The 20,000-nt window shown below is 37.0% G+C and overlaps 1 protein-coding gene and 1 long non-coding RNA gene across 4 annotated transcripts in view; one reads left to right on the forward strand and one right to left on the reverse strand.

The window, feature by feature from the left end:
* Nucleotides 1-13,557, reverse strand: part of LOC125664396 (neurofilament medium polypeptide-like) — a 53,341-nt gene extending 39,784 nt beyond the window's left edge. The window contains exons 1-2 of one of the 2 annotated variants that reach the window (XM_056151171.1): nt 12,982-13,557; nt 9,952-10,251 (exon numbers count right to left, since the gene is read on the reverse strand). The gene's annotated coding sequence lies outside the window, so the exon portion shown is untranslated. The remainder of the gene's footprint in view (nt 1-9,951; nt 10,252-12,981) is intronic. The other variant, XM_056151182.1, reaches the window with a different exon arrangement.
* Nucleotides 13,237-20,000, forward strand: part of LOC130050867 (uncharacterized) — an 11,120-nt gene continuing 4,356 nt past the window's right edge. The window contains exon 1 of one of the 2 annotated variants that reach the window (XR_008799212.1): nt 13,237-13,292. This is a non-coding gene — a long non-coding RNA (uncharacterized LOC130050867). Of the gene's footprint in view, nt 13,293-19,666 lie in introns of those variants that run through there. The other variant, XR_008799211.1, reaches the window with a different exon arrangement.

Consider the following 20,000-nt stretch of genomic DNA (forward strand, 5'->3'; position numbering starts at 1 on the left):
TCCAGACTTTGATGCGGTCAATAAAGGGTATATATTGACTCCAGACTTTAATGAGGTCAATAAAGGGTATATATTGACTCCAGACTTTGATGAGGTCAATAAAGGGTATATATTGATTCCAGACTTTGATGAGGTCAATAAAGGGTATATATTGACTCCAGACTTTGATGAGGTCAATGGAGGGTATATATTGACTCCAGACTTTGATGAGGTCAATAGAGGGTATATATTGACTCCAGACTTTGATGAGGTCAATAAAGGGTATATATTGACTCCAGACTTTGATGAGGTCAATGGAGGGTATATATTGACTCCAGACTTTGATGAGGTCAATAAAGGGTATATATTGACTCCAGACTTTAATGAGGTCAATAAAGGGTATATATTGACTCGAGACTTTGATGTAGTCAATAGAGGGTATATATTGACGCCAGACTTTGATGAGGTCAATAAAGGGTATATATTGACGCCAGACTTTGATGAGGTCAATAAAGGGTATATATTGACTCCAGACTTTGATGAGGTCAATAGAGGGTATATATTGACTCCAGACTTTGATGAGGTCAATAAAGGGTATCTATTGACTCCAGACTTTGATGAGGTCAATAGCGGGTATCTATTGATTCCAGACTTTGATGAGGTCAATAAAGGGTATATATTGACTCCAGACTTTAATGAGGTCAATAAAGGGTATATATTGACTCCAGACTTTGATGAGGTCTATAAAGGGTATATATTGACTCCAGACTTTGATGATGGTCAATAAATAGTATATATTGATTCAAGACTTTGATGAGGTCAATAGAGGGTATATATTGACCTGAAACTTTGATGGGGTCAGTAGAGGGTATATATTAACACGAGACTTTGATGAGGTCAGTAGAGGTATATATTGACTCCAGACTTTGATGAGGTCAGTAGAGGTATATATTGACTCGATACTTTGATGAGGGTCAATAGAGGATATATATTGACTCAAGACTTTGATGAGGGTCAATAGAGGGTATATATATCAGTGCTCCAAGTTGCAAGTAAAACAGTCGCATTTGCGACCAGAAAATTGATTTTGTGACTAGAGATTAAGGTTAATCGATCCTCGTGTGATGTCATAGGTTTTTGCAAAAATCTTTATCAAATTAAACTTTGCGCATGATAGAAATATATCTTTCAGAGGAATTTTATTCACTGCATAAAATAAAAAATTTGGTAAACTATTGATTTTGAAAAAGTTTATATTTTCCATAGATAACCTTTTCTTTGTAATTAAAAAAATGTTGTCAAGGGCAATAACTCCTATGTTGGTATTTCTTCTACTGTATGTTTATCATACATGATTTTCATAATATCCACAATTAATTTATACATATTTATGAATTAACATTTTTTTAAACTGTTGACATTTAAAATTAGTTATTTCAACAAGTTTTTATCTATTTTAATTATTCTGTTTAATGAAAATGTGTGATTTTCTGACGTTAACATATATTTCCGTTTTTGTATGTCTAACATCTTTAAAAATATGTGGCAACATACACATTTTCTTTGGTTATTGATTAAATTTAACTATACTGAATGGTTATTAATACAGATTTTGCACTTTTAACCATTAATATTGATAAGTCACATGAGGATCAACCCACCTTAAGTCGCATTTTCACGAGTGGAGAAAATTTGGGCATCCAGTAAAATTTATAATCACAATCGGAAGTCTGAATAAATATTTTTCAATCTCGGTCAAAGCAGCATTTGAAAGCAATCAAGATGGCGAGAAAACGAAGGTTAAATCACTTTGAATTTATCAGTAGTAAAAAGTAGAAGCCTCAGCCTAGTACATGCAAAAGTAATGGAAGAACTCCAGTCCTGAAATGGCTGAAGGAATTTTCGTGGTTGATATAGAGAGATGGCAAAATGTTTTGCAGCATTTGTTACTTTTGAGGCCAATCAACCAGCAATGTCCACCATTTCTGGACACCCATTGTCCGATTTCGCCACGACCAGGTGTACATCTTACAATCGTGGAAGTGTGACTATTCACGGTAACAGTAAGATTGAGACATATCATTGTCCGTGACTGCTTTATTAGCAGTAAGTCGAGCAGGGCAAGTGTTGCTGCTAATTTTCAAAGACAATTATAAACTCGGGATTTAGTGTTCTAGTTGATGCTGGTATGATTGTTCAGCAAAAGATCCAACAAAATTGGAAGCTCTTATTCACATAAGCAGTGAAGGCCCACTTATTGATAACTTTCAAGCAAATCCTTGTGTGGAAAGCTGGGTTTTCTTCCCCAGAAGCGTACTGTAAAATATACAGAATGGCCCAATGCAATACAACTTTTGCCAGAGTAAATACTTGACTTGTTAGCACCCAGCATGTTTCACAGCACATTTCTATTCAGTTTAACTCTTTGCCTATCATGCGGCCTATGACGTAACAGTAGCATTTGCTTTCGCCACTGAATGATGACGTTAACCTTTTCCCCACAGCACTTTTGAGTTGATTTGTGAAAATTCGGAATTTTTAACACATTTCTTCACTACGTTTTCCATTGTTATATATTCTGTTAGTATATCGCGGATAGTTCTGATAAAAGCTCATACTTTAAGACTATCAAATCGAGAGTGAAAGCAAGTGAAAAATTACGATAAATAAGGGACAAAATGTTTTCTTTTGAAAGGATATATAGTCCAAAATTTGCCTGTTTTTCTTATTATTTATTTTATCAATTATTCTACATGTATGTTTGTATAACAAAGAAATACCACGAATGAATACTTTTTTATCTACAAGTATTTTTAAAAATCATATCAATATACACTGTACATGTATCTACATTTCCATTAATGGGTTTTTTCCCCTTCGATATGTTCTGTATATTATGTCTATATAAGTACAGAGTACATCATGTTCTGTAAATAAGAATTATCCTATGTAGTGGAATTTTTTTTTACGCATGCATAAATTCTCTTCAATGTTCAAAACAAGATGTGAAAAAAGCAAAGCACTGCTGTATATTACACAGTCTGTATCTGTATGCCGCGCCCTACGTTTTTTGGGAAGGGGTGTGCTTTAGAACAGAAATTACAAAACTGCACTGTAGCCACCTTGCAATTGTTTTTGCGGTGTCCTGCATGTTCTGATTAGGAGCTGTGTCAGTGTGAGGCCTACAGGCACGTAGCATCGTCTTTTCAACAACATAAAAATGGAAGGGGGGGATGTCTTGTCTAAATTTATTGACAAGGAAATAAAAATAGGGAAGGTTGTCCGAACTTCAAGTCCTAATTCGTAGAAGGGAAGGAGTGTTCATCTACTAAAACTGCCTCAACCTCCGCCCGACTGCTATTAATTAGGCCACTGATAAAATGTGTTGTGTTTCCGCTAACCCGACCGACCCTAAATTATAGCCCCGACCCTAGAATTTTTTTTCGATATTTAAAAAAAAAAAATCATCATTTTCCCGGATAAAATATATTCCCGGTTCTTGGTTTTCGTTTTAGTTAGACATTAAGATGAAGTCATTCAAACGCTTTAATGATATACAAAACTGCATGGTATTGTGTCAAGCGTTTAAACAACATTGATAATGTTTCTAACTAACAGCATGGATGATGGTTGACCTCATTTGCACCATTACGGAGATCATAAGGAGTTGTAATCCTCTCCCTAAAAAAATCAGAGAGGACTACATTATTGCAGCTAGGATGATGGTTGAGTTAGTGGCTAGTACCTCCATGTGTGCTCACGCAACGGTGATTTAACAATTGAAGTTAACAGACGGTCGAGAGACTCTGCCAAGTGTCATGTTTCTTTTGTTAAAATTGCCAACTCCTATGTTGTTTTTAGACGATGACTATTTATGGCCATGCACTGTCTTATGCTATCGTTTCAGTGGGCATTACTGTGTATACACGGGGACCCTAGTTTTATATGGAGGTCGTGATGCAGAGTGACAGACATGAATGTCCAGTCTGTCAAATTTGTATGCACATCCTTGGTTTCTGCTGCAGTTCTAACCGAAAACACTATGAAAAAGGCCGCAAATAAAGCAGTGAACGCATTCAAGTTGTTGATGGCTGGTGAGAGCCGAGAGGAAAAAAGATGTGCAGATTGTTTTTAAAATAAAAATTTATGCCCGGTAAAAAGTTTTAGCTGGAAGAGAGTTGGATCCCATTAGGATAAGTGGGATCTGCCCAGACTGTCTTCCTACCCTTGTTCCATTTAGATTGTGAAAATACATATTAGAAGTATTCCTGACCTATGACAACCAATCTAAATGTAGAAACAATATATCTGGTACTTGTAGAGCATAGTGGCATAGAGGAGTTAACTTTTGTGTTTTATGCTAGATATGTTTCATTGAAAAATATAGTTTCTTATAAAACATCTGGAAATAATCCTCAGCCAATAACGGGTGAAATGTTATGATCATGATGATTGAGAGTTTACTTGCAATGCAATTTAAGCAAAATTTATATTTTGAAAGTATAACATTTCAGTTGAGCATCACTGAAGAGACATTATTTGTCGAAATGCGCATCTGGTGCATCAAAATTGGTACCGTATAAGTTTTACATTATGACCCCTGGGTCGAGGCCTCTGCTGGTGGACTGTTAGTCCCCGAGGGTCTCTACAGCCCAGTAGCTAAGTACTTCGTTACTAGCTTAAAAATACGGATGTATATTTAATTGCTGTTATAAAATTTAGAAATTCATTTCAAAATTAAGGATTATCTCCCTCATGCATAGCTCTTATCCTTGGACGAATTTGGCTCCACTTTTTTGGCACGCTGTTTTTGGCTATATTTAGCTCTAAAACTTCATAGTTATTTCGGATTTCAAACATTTCGGTTGAGCATCACTGAAGAGACATTATTTGTCGAAATGCGCATCTGGTGCATCAAAATTGGTACCGTATAAGTTTTACATTCAATAGAACATTTAACTCATGCAGTAATTGGGGCTATACGGACCGTGGATATATCGGCCTGGATAGCTCAGTGGTTAGAGCACCTGACTAGAAATGCAGGGGTCCAGCCAAAGATTTTCTCCTTCCCATACTACATTTGGTGCCGTTGACCACCCCTGGTGATGCAGGTTGGCCTGCCAGGGGCGAAAAGAACCTGGGTTGATATTGAAAGACAATTATAAAATTATAATTGATCTTAAGGAGGGAGGAATGTAGTAATTAGGGCTATACGGACTGGATAGCTCAGTGGTTAGAGCACCTGCCTAGTAATGCAGGGGTCCCGGGTTCGATTCCCGGTACAGCCAAAGATTTTCTCCTCCTTCCTATACTACACTTGTTACGAGTTTACAATGTTTTTGCATACTTTGAAGAAATAAAATTTTTAAAAAAAATAAAATTTATTTCCTACCTACCTACCCTATTTTTTTCTGGAACGTTAGCGGAAACTCAACAATTTTTATCGTTGGCCGTAGATAGTGTGTGTGTACATGTCAAACATGTTAATGTCTCGAAAAAATTATTGGTCTGAACAGAAATAAGAAAATGTCGTAACTTATCACAACATTTGTAATTCTATTAAAATGAATTAAAAACTACTTATTTTCCTTCTATTATAAAAATCGGATGAAACGGCCATGTCAAGCAGTCATAATGTGATAAAAGAAAATATAAAATTTATGGTATAATAATCATTTGATAAATACTTACATGTACACATTGTACTTAACAACTGATCCAGTGAAACACTTAATTTATAAGCAATTTAAGTATATTGTCTCTCTATATTAAACATACATATCAGTTAGCTAGTGTACCCACTTTTAGAATTGGTTAAAAGTAATGATTACATAAATCTGAACCAAGACCCAGTCTTTTGATGTTTGATAAATGAATCATCATAATTGAGTGACTTATGAGAAAGATAATTAAAATTCTCGATGAATCTTCTCGTATTTATTTTGACACCATTCATTTTGTAAATCATTTTATGCATTGGAAGATGTGCATTTTACTGGTAATTGTATCTTAATTAAATGGTAGAATATTTACATATGTGTATTTGCCTTGTTACAGTGTATCTATGTATGATTGCGCAATATTCCCCGTCTACATGTACCAGTGCGCCCGAGTCTTGATAATTATATTATCCCGCGGTTCGCTAGTAAAAGCGGGAAAATTATGTATTCACATTATAGTAGCATGTTTTGATCAAGTTGTTTTGGTCCATTATAATACTGACCAATAGGGGGTAGTATACTGTCACGGGGAGTAGGCGGGTTTATTAGACTGGTCATTTCATGCGGATAGGACAACTTTTGCTATTTTCAGTTTTTTATCTAGCATTTTATATATTTGTAAAGTGTGAGGTCCGTCACACTCTCCCTGCATCATGGAGAAATGGCATCAGATACAGGTTTCCTTGAGTTTTTCACGATTATTATTGTTTTATTTCTAGGTTTTTCCTGGCCGACTCTGGTGTTCACAAAGGGGGTTAATGTACTATTAAATGCAATTGTACTAGCATATTTATAGGAACGATATTGTGTATTTTCACTCACATTTGTGTATAAGTCTGAATGATAAATGTGCACGTCCTCCAGTGTACACGGCTGGCTGTATGCTATGTACTAAGGTGTTGAGTTATGTTAAACAGTGTTAAATACATGTAGGTAGTAAAGTTATTACTTACACGAGCTTTATTAACAATTGATACACTACATGTGGACAGATTGGCAAATACATTTTATTGGGATTAAAATTGATGGGTTGGTGTTCTTTTCCTTAAACATATATTTCTTTTTATTGAATCTTCAATTTTTAAAAATAAAATAATTGCATAGATCTTAACAGAAACTCGACCAGTCTTACTTTCGTTTGAATCTTCTCGTGTGTGTGTTTGGTTTTTTTTTTATAGCAGATTCTGTTGCATAGATCGTTTTATTCTTTGGAAGATGTTCTGACAATGGTAAATGTAATTTTTTTTAAAAAATTCATCCTTGGCTTTACTCTTCTCATTACATTTAATTTTCATTTTATACATATAATTAACGTCTAGAGGCAGTGTGGTTTTATGGTTACGTAATACTTCCTGTCTTCACGCGTGTTCAATCGGAGTTTGAAATGGACGGGTTTTACGAGGAATTGTCAGTTCGAAGCGGCATGGTTTATCTGCAAATTCTACCTGAAACTTGGCCAAATTAAAGGCGCACCCCCCCCCCCCCCCCACCCACCCACCTCCCCTTATATTAAGAATTGCTACTTATTCTGTCATTCATTTTTCATTTATTGCAAAGTAAAAAAAATTAACAAGAGGCACTGTGAGCAACGCTCACTAAGAATACCCCCCGCTTACCCCAACCTCCCAAAGGGTGTTGGTAATAGGTATAAACTACCTCTTTTCTGAGTGTAAAAAACAAATGGCATGACAAACCGAACCATATTGCTACTTCGATGTCCAGTGTGCGTGACCTTTGACCTTTTGACCCCAAAATCGATAGGGAACATCTTCATCCCATGGGTAGTCCATATGTATGATATGGTGACTGTAGGTGGAAAGGATAACGCATTAGAGCCCGGAAACCATATTGCTACTTCGATGTCCAGTGCGCTTGACCTTTGACCTCAAATTCGATAGGGAACATCTTCATCCCATGGGTAGTCCATATGTATGATATGGTGACTGTAGGTGGAAAGGATAACGCATTAGAGCCCGGAAACCATATTGCTACTTCGATGTCCAGTGTGCTTGACCTTTGACCTTTTGACCCCAAAATTGATAGGGAACATCTTCATCCTATCGGTAGTCCATATATATGATATGGTGACGGTAGGTGGAAAGGATAATAATTTACAGCCCGGAAACCATTGCGTCTACAGACGGACGGACGGATAGACAGACGGACAACCCGATTCCAGTAAATACCCCCACCCACCCACCCACCCCACCCCCCACAACTTGTTGCAGGGGGGGGGGTATAAAAATGAAATAAAAATTGCTTAGATTCAAGCCTTTGATAAATCAATGAATTCACTTGCGAAAAATAACTAGATAAACAAAAAGAAAAATTTTGGGGCGAGATCAAAAGTTCAATGTCTGACAAAAAACTAAATTCACATAGTTTTTACCAAGACCCCCCCCCCCCCTAAATTAAATATGATGACTGTCGAAACTAATCGATTAACAAGTAAGGACAAACTAGTATAAATAACACTCTGTATACCTTTTCCACTGTTTATTCACAAAAGAAAGGGTACATTAAAACTATTTTAAAATGTTCATTAAAATGTGATATTATTATGTAGTTTTTACCAGACACTTGTTTTTTGGTTTGGTTTTTTTTCCCCTCTTTCCACTAATATGTAATCGATGTCGGATGACAGAAACTTACGGAAGTTTTCACCCACCACCCCCCCCCCCCCCCCCTCCACCTAACTATTTGAATTTAGATTTTTATCCGACATCAATCTTTAAATCTCGACCCTTACATATATACTTCATTTTGCCAATCATTTCATTTAAAATCTAATAAAATGTTAGATTTCGTGTCCATTACTGACTTCATTTGTTTCGGTAAATTTTTTTGTAATATGATTTTTTAAGGTTGCGTAATCTGTGCGTCCGAGTTTTGAAAGGCACGGTTTTGACTAGGGTCTCTTTATCAACACTACAAATGACCAAATTGAAAATGTACACACATTTCCTCTCTCGTTTAAAATAAGAATGTTGTTGTGTCAACCTTGCAGGAGAATACATATCCATATATCTTTTAAAAAATATTTTCCCCATTTTTTAATACTTTGTTTGAGATACATAACTTATGCATACCACGAAATTGATGATCTAATTTGTGTTGGATTTTTAACCTCCACCCCCCCCCCCCTCCCACCCACCCACCCTTTCTAATGCTACTTTAAAATAAAAAGATCATTTTCCTGACGATCAGTAATATTCATAACACTGTAGATTTATAATAAATTGAAATAATCAAATAAAATAATAAAATCAAACATGAATAATTCCTCTACAATACCGCGTTAGATTTTCCTGTCAGTAAACAATGGAGCTGTGTATCCCCTAATCTATCTCTTTGCTACTGTTGGAACTTTCAAATAAATCTGGCAAATGGCTCATTTTATCATTATTTTGTCTTACAACCCAAGATATTAAAAAAAAAAAACCTTTTCTCTGTATCAACGATAAAACACAGTAAAAACAAATGCGCATTGAAAGTGCGTAAAAGTGCGTGATTGTGGGGCAAAGCTATATGCGTTAACGTGCTCGATTGTGGGGAAGGGGATTAAAAACAAAACGCATGCATGGAGGTTGATTGTTTTCTTGAAAGATATTCAAATTCAAAGAAACTTGGACGTCTTACACAAAATCTTTTACCATGGCGAGTATAAATTTTGAAAATGGCGACTAGAAATTTGAAAATGTTGACCAGAAATATTTCTAGGTAGCCATTTTGCGACCTGATAGCAGATGTGACTTGGAGCACTGTATATTAACTCGAGACTTTGATGAGGGTCAATAGAGGGTATATATTGACTCGAGACTTTGATGAGGGTTAATAGAGGGTATATATATTGACTCGAGACTTAAATGAGGGTCAATAGAGGGTATATATTGACTCGAGACTTTCATGAGGGTCAATAGAGGGTATATATTGACTCGATACTTTCATGAGGGTCAATAGAGGGTATATATATTGACTCGAGACTTTCATGAGGGTCAATAGAGGGTATATATTGACTCGAGACTTTCATGAGGGTCAATAGAGGGTATATATATTGACTCGAGACTTTCATGAGGGTCAATAGAGGGTATATATTGACTCGAGACTTTCATGAGGGTCAATAGAGGGTATATATTGACTCGAGACTTTCATGAGGGTCAGTAGAGGGTATATATATTGACTCGAGACTTTCATGAGGGTCAATAGAGGGAATATATTGACTCGAGACTTTCATGATTAAAATTGTTCACACATCCTCGAGTCTGATGAGGCAGAAATTGAGTTACCTCCTGGGATCCACTTCCAGTCCCTGCAAACCTCAAACTCCTTGGTGTAATTTTCATCCAGAAGGCAGTGATAGAATTGACCTTCATTTTTACAGCTCAGGCGAGACTCCACTTTAATCTCCAAACACCTGGTGTTCGAATCAACAAGTCGATATGGTTGCTCAATACAGAGTGTATTTTGACAAACTGTAAAGAACACGATCCACTTCCTCCACATCTTCATCCTTCTATCCACTTCCTGTTGTGATTCTTCCTACTGTGGTTATCTAAAACAGAATGGATAAGTCAAGGTCAAGAAATGACTTCCATAACAATTTGTGTGATTGTCGAATAAGGGTGCACCAATATATCGAGATCTCGATATATATATCGATATTTATGTCTTTGCCGAATATCAATACATAACCTATGATAAACCTACTGATATATTTCTTTGTGTGTTCGGGTTATAATCTTTCAATATGTGAGATTGACCTTCCTAATATTATTTATGCAAAATGTCATAGAAAAAATTAAAATCCTGGAACTACTTCAGCAATGAATAAAACCAAAAAACAAGCAAAATGCAGTCGGTGTGCAGCAGTAGTCGCCACATCGGGAGGGACGACTGATTTGGTATTTCATTTGCACTGGCATTGCGTTAAATAACCTGATCCCACCTGGTGTAGGTATATCCAGGGGTCCGTGTTTGTCCAACTCTCTATTTTGTATTCCTTATAGGATTTATGAGATTGATCACTGTTCGTTATCTTTACCTTTCATAAATGCAGCGAGACAAAAAAAAATGTTGACTATAAATATGTATGTGCATAATTATGATTTTATAACCTTCGCAATGGCGTCTGTAATGTTCTCATATTTATTTACATTTTTATGCTAAGTTTTCCCTAGAGTTATTTTCCTTTACATCTACAAGAGTTATTTTCCCAGATAATGTGAATTAGTTATCTTTCTTTTTTAAAAGAGTTAATGTTCCTTACTTCCTGTTTACTTGTTTGGGGTGTGACCCACACCACTCACCGTTCACTCTGAGCTCCTCAGATTTTCATCCGTATGCAGGCACACAGTGCAAGTACATTGTGATATTTGTGCATATTTATTGTTGTATATATCATTACAATGTTTATTATTTGCTATAATTAGGAATTTAGACTGTATCGGTATTTCTCTCATTCACTCTTAAAAGTATGGAAAACCATTATTGTCATAAACTTTATACATGTATGTATAAAAGTACGGTTCTAACAATTTTCTATGGAAAGCCATCTGTGTTATAAATACATAATTTGGACTTATATTGTTACTTTTGATAGTCCTTCAGCCTTTATTATTATAATTACCAATTTGTCATATGTTTCATTGTATTCAATAGCTATTATTTATGTTCTGTGAATCAATTAGTAATTAGAACATGTTTCTTTGTTTCAGTCTTTTACCACACACACTCACACGCATACATGTACATGGTTTAGGACTAGTACCACTTAGAAAGGAATAAAGTCTACAGAATTCCACCGAGATCTTTGTGAAGTTTTATACATGTACAGTATCATGGTTATACTATCTGCGAACGAATGGGCAGAATAGTGTCAGTTCATAATGAGATAATTAATCAGATTTAGTGACATATTGAAAAAAAATAGTTGCTACTCTGCATGAAGTTTTTTTTACTCAGAATTCCTGTAGACAAGTCGGTCTATAGCTATTTCGATCGTTATAGACCGATTCGATTTTCTATAGACATTGTCTATCGGTCCATGGTTAATTTCGCACACTGTGAGTGTAATTCTCTTCTCTTTTTTTCACTTTGTCTCAGGAACAACAAAGAAAAAGTTGTTTTGTTTTTATTTTTTGTTGTTATCCGTTATTTGTTTGATTTATTTGATAGATAATGACACAAAATATATCGGGTATCACTAAATTTGATATCGTATCGAATCGAATTTTTCAGACCAATAATTGCTTTCATGACTTAACACACATATCTTATCTTCACATCCATAATTTTGATCGAACAATAAAATCTCTTTTTATATATTTATACATCTTTTATCTCTGTCTAAATATTCCCCTGTTCATGTAAGTGTTGAAATAATTCAATTACATCTTTCTCGGGGAGATACTAGTCTAATGGTAGGTTGTTCGGTTGGCTGTTTGTTTTATGTTCTGTCGATAATTTTTCACTCAGACCGAGACGTACCAATTGTGGAGAAAATGTGGTTCAGAACTTAATATTGAGCAAACGACTGTATACATCAGGTCCAGTCCAAAGACTATTTCTAGCTACGTAGGTACTTATAGCTACGTAGGTATTTAAACCTACTCCAGGTAGCTATTTTTACCTACTTTTTCCTTTACTTGCATTTCGTGGCCAAACGCAGGAACGGCGCAATATGGCGTGTACAAAATTGATTCAATTACACTGACGATGAATACCACAAAAATATTGGACAAAAATTATTACTTTCTAACTTTTCAAATTTGCATCAATAGCATCACTCAGTTCCATTTTCTGGGAGTTTAGGATCAAAGCTATGTGAGAAAAAGTGTAGAATGTCTAACAAATCTGTATTAATTTTAAAGTTTACCTTCATGCAGTTTTACATTATAGGTTTTGGGGGGCGAATTTTCATGCATTTCCCCCTCGTAAAGTATTCAAATTTACACTCTGAATTTTGCCGTGCACGTGCACAACATGATACATGAAATGACTGACCTGTTTAAAAGATGCGCTTTAATTATTATTCATTTATATTTTCAAAAACAGGTAAAAGTAGGTAGAAGTAGCTACTTTAAGTAGGTTTAAATACCTAGGTAGCTATTAATAACTTCCATCACAGGAGTTTGAAATTTTATCAATAAAGTCAATAAAATTCACTTAATTAACCAAGCAAATATTAAGCCTTGATTGACCAAGCTATCGCACAGCTCATGGCATGGTCAATCAAGTGAATTTTATTGACTTTATTGATAAAATTTCAAACTCCTGTGCTTACATTCAACTGATCCAGCAGGTCCTCACGATTGCGCCTTTTTACTACTTTCGTTTCAAAAAAAAAAATCCATTTTGGGGGGGGAACCAATGAAATCAGCAACAGTATTTTCTAGCCTAGTTCCCGAGGCCTTCCGATGTGCAAGCACGAAGGCCAGGCACTCACTGGGCAGGGTCTATAAGCCCGTGAACTGATACAATCGGAAGTTCCGTGAACTCAAACACACACAAATTGCATACGTCATACAATTTACTTTCGTTTTTACTAAAGGTCTAGTATTAACTCGTACCCGAGATGCATATTAAAAATCTTTTGTAAGTGGAGGTACAGAATCAACACTAATAAGGATTTGATTGAGTTCACTGGGTTCTAATTAGGATGTGATTGAGTTCATGGGCTTCTAATTAGGATATGGTCCACTTCACGGGCCTGTCTCTAACACTAAATAGGATGTGATTGAGTTCACGGGCCTGACTCTAACACTAATTAGGATATGATCCAGTTCACGGGCCTGATTCTAACATTAATTAGGATGTGATTGAGTTCACGGGCCTGATTCTAACACTAATCAGGATATGATGCAGTTTACGGGCCTGATTCTAACACTAATTAAAATGTGATCCAGTTCACAGGCCTGAGTCTAACACTAATTAGCATGTGATTGAGTTCACGGGCCTGATTCTAACACTAATTAGCATGTGATTGAGTTCACGGGCCTGATTCTAATACTAACTAGCATGTGATTGAGTTCGCGGGCCTGCTTCTAACACTAATTAGGATATGATCCAGTTCACGGGCCTGATTCTAACATTAATTAAAATGTGATCCAGTTGACGGTCCCGATTCTAACACTAATTAGCATGTGATTGAGTTCACGGGCCTGCTTCTAACACTAATTAGGATATGATCCAGTTCACGGGCCTGATTCTAACATTAATTAAAATGTGATCCAGTTCACGGTCCCGATTCTAACACTAATTAGCATGTGATTGAGTTCACGGGCCTGCTTCTAACACTAATTAGGATATGATCCAGTTCACGGGCCTGATTCTAACATTAATTAAAATGTGATCCAGTTGACGGTCCCGATTCTAACACTAATTAGCATGTGATTGAGTTCACGGGCCTGATTCTAACACTAATTAGGATATGATCCAGTTCACGGTCCTGATTCTAACACTAATCAAAATGTGATTGAGTTCACGGGCCTGATTCTAACACTAATTAAATGTGATTGAGTTCACGGGCCTAATTCTAACACTAAGTAAAATGTGATTGAGTTCACGGGCCTGATTCTAAAACTAATCAGGATATGATCCAGTTCACGGGCTTGATTCTAACACTAATTAAAATGTGATTGAGTTCACGGGCCTGATTCTAACACTAACTAGCATGTGATTGAGTTCACGGGCCTGATGCTAACACTAATTAGCATGTGATTGAGTTCACGGGCCTGATTCTAACACTAATTAGGATATGATCCAGTTCACGGGCCTGATTCTAACATTAATTAAAATGTGATCCAGTTGACGGTCCCGATTCTAACACTAATTAGCATGTGATTGAGTTCACGGGCCTGCTTCTAACACTAATTAGGATATGATCCAGTTCACGGGCCTGATTCTAACATTAATTAAAATGTGATCCAGTTGACGGTCCCGATTCTAACACTAATTAGCATGTGATTGAGTTCACGGGCCTGCTTCTAACACTAATTAGGATATGATCCAGTTCACGGTCCTGATTCTAATACTAATCAAAATGTGATTGAGTTCACGGGCCTGATTCTAACACTAATTAAATGTGATTGAGTTCAGGGGCCTAATTCTAACACTAAGTAAATTGTGATTGAGTTCACGGGCCTGATTCTAAAACTAATCAGGATATGATCCAGTTCACGGGCTTGATTCTAACACTAATTAAAATGTGATCCAGTTCACGGGCCTGATTCTAACACTAACTAGCATGTGATTGAGTTCACGGGCCTGATTCTAACACTAATTAGCATGTGATTGAGTTCACGGGCCTGATTCTAACACTAATTAGGATATGATCCAGTTCATGGGCCTGATTCTAACATTAATTAAAATGTGATCCAGTTGACGGTCCCGATTCTAACACTAATTAGCATGTGATTGAGTTCACGGGCCTGCTTCTAACACTAATCAGGATATGATCCAGTTCACGGGCCTGATTCTAACATTAATTAAAATGTGATCCAGTTCACGGTCCCGATTCTAACACTAATTAGCATGTGATTGAGTTCACGGGCCTGCTTCTAACACTAATTAGGATATGATCCAGTTCACGGGCCTGATTCTAACATTAATTAAAATGTGATCCAGTTCACGGTCCCGATTCTAACATTAATTAGCATGTGATTGAGTTCACGGGCCTGATTCTAACACTAATTAGGATATGATCCAGTTCACGGTCCTGATTCTAACACTAATCAAAATGTGATTGAGTTCACGGGCCTGATTCTAACACTAATTAAATGTGATTGAGTTCACGGGCCTAATTCTAACACTAAGTAAATTGTGATTGAGTGAACGGGCCTGATTCTAAAACTAATCAGGATATGATCCAGTTCACGGGCTTGATTCTAACACTAATTAAAATGTGATCCAGTTCACGGGCCTGATTCTAACACTAACTAGCATGTGATTGAGTTCACGGGCCTGATTCTAACACTAATTAGCATGTGATTGAGTTCACGGGCCTGCTTCTAACACTAATTAGGATATGATCCAGTTCACGGGCCTGATTCTAACATTAATTAAAATGTGATCCAGTTCACGGTCCCGATTCTAACACTAATTAGCATGTGATTGAGTTCACGGGCCTGCTTCTAACACTAATTAGGATATGATCCAGTTCACGGGCCTGATTCTAACATTAATTAAAATGTGATCCAGTTGACGGTCCCGATTCTAACACTAATTAGCATGTGATTGAGTTTACGGGCCTGCTTCTAACACTAATTAGGATATGATCCAGTTCACGGTCCTGATTCTAACACTAATCAAAATGTGATTGAGTTCACGGGCCTGATTCTAACACTAACTAGCATGTGGTTGACTTCACGGGCCTGATTCTAACACTAATTAAATGTGATTGAGTTCACGGGCCTAATTCTAACACTAAGTAAAATGTGATTGAGTTCACGGGCCTGATCCTAACACTAATTAGCATGTGATTGAGTTCACGGGCCTGATTCTAATACTAATTAGGATATGATCCAGTTCACGGGCCTGATTCTAACACTAATCAAAATGTGATCCAGTTCACGGGCCTGATTCTAACACTAACTAGCATGTGATTGAGTTCACGGGCCTGCTTCTAACACTAATTAGGATATGATCCAGTTCACGGGCCTGATTCTAACACTAATCAAAATGTGATCCAGTTCACGGGCCTGATTCTAACACTAATCAGGATATGATCCAGTTCACGGGCCTGATTCTAACACTAACTAGCATGTGGTTGACTTCACGGGCCTGATTCTAACACTAATTTAATGTGATTGAGTTCACGGGCCTAATTCTAACACTAAGTAAAATGTGATTGAGTTCACGGGCCTGATTCTAAAACTAATCAGGATATGATCCAGTTCACGGGCCTGATTCTAACATTAATTAAAATGTGATCCAGTTGACGGTCCCGATTCTAACACTAATTAGCATGTGATTGAGTTTACGGGCCTGCTTCTAACACTAATTAGGATATGATCCAGTTTACGGTCCTGATTCTAACACTAATCAAAATGTGATTGAGTTCACGGGCCTGATTCTAACACTAACTAGCATGTGATTGAGTTCACGGGCCTGATTCTAACACTAATTAGCATGTGATTGAGTTCACGGGCCTGATTCTAACACTAATTAGGATATGATCCAGTTCATGGGCCTGATTCTAACATTAATTAAAATGTGATCCAGTTGACGGTCCCGATTCTAACACTAATTAGCATGTGATTGAGTTCACGGGCCTGCTTCTAACACTAATTAGGATATGATCCAGTTCACGGGCCTGATTCTAACATTAATTAAAATGTGATCCAGTTGACGGTCCCGATTCTAACACTAATTAGCATGTGATTGAGTTCACGGGCCTGCTTCTAACACTAATTAGGATATGATCCAGTTCACGGGCCTGATTCTAACATTAATTAAAATGTGATCCAGTTCACGGTCCCGATTCTAACATTAATTAGCATGTGATTGAGTTCACGGGCCTGCTTCTAACACTAATTAGGATATGATCCAGTTCACGGTCCTGATTCTAACACTAATCAAAATGTGATTGAGTTCACGGGCCTGATTCTAACACTAATTAAATGTGATTGAGTTCACGGGCCTAATTCTAACACTAAGTAAATTGTGATTGAGTGAACGGGCCTGATTCTAAAACTAATCAGGATATGATCCAGTTCACGGGCTTGATTCTAACACTAATTAAAATGTGATCCAGTTCACGGGCCTGATTCTAACACTAACTAGCATGTGATTGAGTTCACGGGCCTGATTCTAACACTAATTAGCATGTGATTGAGTTCACGGGCCTGCTTCTAACACTAATTAGGATATGATCCAGTTCACGGGCCTGATTCTAACATTAATTAAAATGTGATCCAGTTCACGGTCCCGATTCTAACACTAATTAGCATGTGATTGAGTTCACGGGCCTGCTTCTAACACTAATTAGGATATGATCCAGTTCACGGGCCTGATTCTAACATTAATTAAAATGTGATCCAGTTCACGGTCCCGATTCTAACATTAATTAGCATGTGATTGAGTTCACGGGCCTGCTTCTAACACTAATTAGGATATGATCCAGTTCACGGTCCTGATTCTAACACTAATCAAAATGTGATTGAGTTCACGGGCCTGATTCTAACACTAATTAAATGTGATTGAGTTCACGGGCCTAATTCTAACACTAAGTAAATTGTGATTGAGTTCACGGGCCTGATTCTAAAACTAATCAGGATATGATCCAGTTCACGGGCTTGATTCTAACACTAATTAGCATGTGATCCAGTTCACGGGCCTGATTCTAACACTAATCAAAATGTGATTGAGTTCACAGGCCTGATTCTAACACTAACTAGCATGTGATTGGCTTCAAGGCCTGATTCTAACACAAATTAGGATATGATCCAGTTCACGGGCCTGATTCTAACACTAATTAGGATATGATCCAGTTCACGGGCCTGATTCTAACACTAATTGAAATGTGATTGAGTTCACGGGCCTGATTCTAACACTAGTTAGCATGTGATTGAGTTCACGGGCCTGATTCTAACACTAATTAAAATGTGATTGAGTTCACTGGCCTGATTCTAACACTAATTAGGATATGATTCAGTTCACGGGCCTGATTCTAACACTAATTAGGATATGCTCCAGTTCAGGGGGCTGACTCTAACACTAATTAGGATGTGATTAAGATCACAGGCCTCTAATTAGAATTATAGCATTATTATTTATTTCCACAAATCACATTTTCATACAACTCTTTATAGTGAAATGTTACACACATCTATTTTGATTTAAATCGTATCATTGATTATTCATCTATAACTTAGACTTTTGAAATAGTTTATTATACCCCCCGCAACAAGTTGTGGGGGGGGGGGGGGGGGGTATACTGGAATCGGGTTGTCCGTCTGTCTGTCCGTCCGTCTGTAGACGCAATGGTTTCCGGGCTCTAAAGCTTTATCCTTTCCACCTACCGTCACCATATCATATATATGGACTACCCATGGGATGAAGATGTTCCCTATCGATTTTGGGGTCAAAAGGTCAAAGGTCACGCGCACTGGACATCAAAGTAGCAATGTGGTTTCCATTTAAATTCTTTAATGGCTTTTTTCATCGCATGGAGATGCTGTGTTCCTAGATACCTTTTGGATCATAATATTGAAGTTTTACCTATTTCCAACACCCTTTAGGAGATTGGGGTAAGCGAGGGGTATTCTTAGTGAGCATTGCTCACAGTACCTCTTGTTTTAACAGGTTGTTTTTTTACAATAACTATCGGAAAAGACTAACAAAATTTATGTTCCTATCATGCATAAATCTAAATAAATCATTGATTTTGCAAAATCTGATGACATCATAGGAGGGTGGAATTACTTTAAGTTATGTTTAGTGCTGTGTGTATATAAACATGCACTCATATAATTATATCTTCCCTCTTCCAGGGGGAGACATATTGTATTTGTACTTTCTGTCCGTCCTTCCTTCTGTCACAAAATCTTGTGAACGCTTCTCCACCTATATGGCTTATCAGATAGACTTGAAACTTTGTACAATGCTTCATTGTCATTTGCAGATGTGAATATTGTTGGGACGGGAGGATCCAATTGTTTTCCTAAGAGTTATAGTGGATCTAAGAGGGGTGGAAGATGTAAAATAGCTTATGAACTCTTCTCCTCCCATATGGCTTATTGGATAGACTTGAAACTTTGTACAATGCTTAATTGTCATTTGTAGATGTGCATATTGTGGGAATGGGAGGATCCAAAGTTTTTCCTAAAAGATATAGTGGATCTAAAAGGGGTGGAGGATGTTAAAATACCTTGTGAACACTTCTCCTATATGGCTTATCTGATAGACTTGAGAATTTGTACAATGCTCCAATGCCATTTGTAGATGTGCAAGTTGTAGGGACAGGAGGATCCAATTGTTTTCCTAAGAGTTATAGTGGATCTAAGAGGGGTGGAAGATGTAAAATAGTTTATGAACTCTTCTCCTCCCATATGGCTTATTGGATAGACTTGAAACTTTGTACAATGCTTAATTGTCATTTGTAGATGTGCATATTGTGGGAATGGGAGGATCCAAAGTTTTTCCTAAAAGATATAGTGGATCTAAAAGGGGTGGAGGATGTTAAAATACCTTGTGAACACTTCTCCTATATGGCTTATCTGATAGACTTGAGAATTTGTACAATGCTTCAATGCCATTTGTAGATGTGCAAGTTGTAGGGACAGGAGGATCCAATTGCTATCC

The sequence above is a fragment of the Ostrea edulis genome, chromosome 1, assembly GCF_947568905.1.
Source record: "Ostrea edulis chromosome 1, xbOstEdul1.1, whole genome shotgun sequence".
Taxonomy (NCBI): domain Eukaryota; kingdom Metazoa; phylum Mollusca; class Bivalvia; order Ostreida; family Ostreidae; genus Ostrea; species Ostrea edulis.